Consider the following 2,375-nt stretch of genomic DNA (forward strand, 5'->3'; position numbering starts at 1 on the left):
GCTCTCGCTCCTCCCCCCCCCCCCCCCCCCCTTTAGTTTTCTGCAGGCAGCCTGTATTGGGTGGAACCTGCTGGGTCCCTCCCACGGCTCTGCTCTCTGCACAGCCTATGTGAATCACAGTGATGATGTCACTTCTAGATTTTCTACATTTTCAAGCTAAGATCTTGGTTTACAAAGGCATTTAAGAATATAAATTGGATGTATATTATTTGTGGCTATTGAGGAATATATTTGAATGTAAAATTTTGTTTTATCTCATTTCACGTTATTTTTTTGGCTGGTAATTGAAGATCAAATGACATTTCACTATAACGGTTTCTGTCTTAAACCCCTTAGGTCATTAAGAAGATAATAAACAAAAAGTAATTATGAAGATGTCACTCTGCAGCCCACTGGACTCCCTAGATTTATACCTAAAGTAAACTTTAAAGTGCTAGTGGCTGTAGTGCTACAATCGAGAAATTAAGGGGTATTTTAAGATGCCCCCTCCTGAGCGCTGTAACATAAATTTCAGCATTGGTAGTGCCAAAAGTCCATCAGCCCCTTCTACCTCTCATACATTCCTAATGGCCAGGAAGGATGCCCATCATAGTAACGGGCCAGTAGAGAAGTGCAATAGGTTGGAGGGGGTAGCAAGCTCTCCTCACCACTATGTAGCTGTAAAATGTAAAAGTTGCAAGGTTTAGGATTTCGGCACCTAAGATACATGATAAAGATTTCTTTTTGCATTATCGTAACAGAGCTTTCTCTTGTTTGGTCCCGACTGCTACTGCTGGTTTCTGTGAACCTAACTACTTGGTGGTGTATTGAGGGGAATAAGACATCCAGCATTAGGATTCAATGGTAAATAAGTTTACTTGTCTTAATGTATACATGCTTAGAAAAGTTAGCCATAAAGACCTAATGCATTTAGCAAAAGGAAAATGCCAATAAAATGTATTTATTTACATGCCCTGAGCTAGTTCAAGAGCTGTTGCAGAATTGCACAACATATGGTGTCTTTGCTGCTGCAGGGGATTCTGGGTAGTGACACGTCTTGCCTATTTGCCTCTAAGCACACGGTATAGATGCCTTAAACATATGCCGGATGTTTTAACACTCCTTTTCAAGAGTAATAGAGGAGGCGTGTGCCAACATTCGCTGGCAGAAGATCTTGGCTTGCCATCATCAATCTTCTCTGTTCTTTCCTAGCTACTACATCGTGAATCTGTATGTTTTTTGTGATAAATACATGATAAAAGATATCTTACAAAGATATCACCTATAGGTACAATTTAAAGAAAATATAGTGTGATTTGTACACAATTATTTTCCTATTTATTAAGGCCAGGAGTAAAAAAAAAAATATATATATATATTTTTTATATGTAGTGAATTAAATATGAAATATTGTATATCAGTATTGTGCAATTTTCTAATCAACCAGGAAGTAAATCGCTAGTCTTCTTTTTATATATTCAACTCATTTAGATTTTACTGTGCTGAAAGAAGTCATCATTGATTGAACTCATCCCTAATTAGTAGCAAGTTACAAAAAAGTTATATATAGGGTCTCACAGGTATTAAATCAGAGTCATGCTGTGTACCAATCAATACAGCTATACTAAGTGCCCAATATTTTGGTGGGGCACAACTCATTTTTCTCAAGGCTAGACAGGGATTTTAACATTCCCTACTCTATCCAAAACTCAAAATAAAAGTTTTGGCTTTACACACATTTTAGAGCAGCTCATTCATTTGAATGGGCTGCCATTGCACTGAAAATTGGACTTGCACAATTTTTCATGGTAGCACACCACACCATGTAGTACTGTGATACCAAGCATTGCAGTATGCTGCAGCCCAGGTGCATTGGTTTTGTACATCTGAAAATGATTGGCATTACAACCCACTAATGCATATAGGAAGCATTACTGTAATATGCAGGTGTTACTTCAATGCATAGGTGTGAATGAGCCCTTGCAAGTCCACCTTCAGTTTGTGCCACAAGGTACTACCCCAGTCACCCACAGAAAAAAAGTTTGGCCACGCACTGCAAGCTTACCTGAAAAGATTATTGTAGCACACACATGCACATCATCCTGCCGTGGATCCTCTTCTCTCATAGAGATGATCGTGGTAGTCATGATCTCTATGACTAAGCCCATTATTAGGTGAAACATGTCAGAGTGAAGAGGATCCACGGCAGAATGATGTGTACTTGTTGGTTACAATTAACTTTTAATTGAAGCTTGCGGTGTGTAACCAGACTTTTTTTCTGTGGGTGACTGCTGATGCTAGAGCAAGATGGGCTTGGCCAGTGCACCCACCATTCTCTCTAGTACTGTTGTGAAGGAGCGGTGATATTTGGCTTTGGAAGTTAGAACGTACTAGCC

The 2,375-nt window shown here is 39.2% G+C and overlaps 1 protein-coding gene across 1 annotated transcript in view; it reads right to left on the reverse strand.

The window, feature by feature from the left end:
• Window positions 1-2,375, reverse strand: part of LOC108787205 (dipeptidyl peptidase 4-like) — a 69,686-nt gene that overhangs the window by 24,055 nt on the left and 43,256 nt on the right. The window lies entirely within an intron of this gene.

Source organism: Nanorana parkeri, unplaced genomic scaffold (genome assembly GCF_000935625.1).
Source record: "Nanorana parkeri isolate BGI_ZX_2015 unplaced genomic scaffold, ASM93562v1 scaffold247, whole genome shotgun sequence".
In the NCBI taxonomy this organism is placed as follows: Eukaryota; Metazoa; Chordata; class Amphibia; order Anura; family Dicroglossidae; genus Nanorana; species Nanorana parkeri.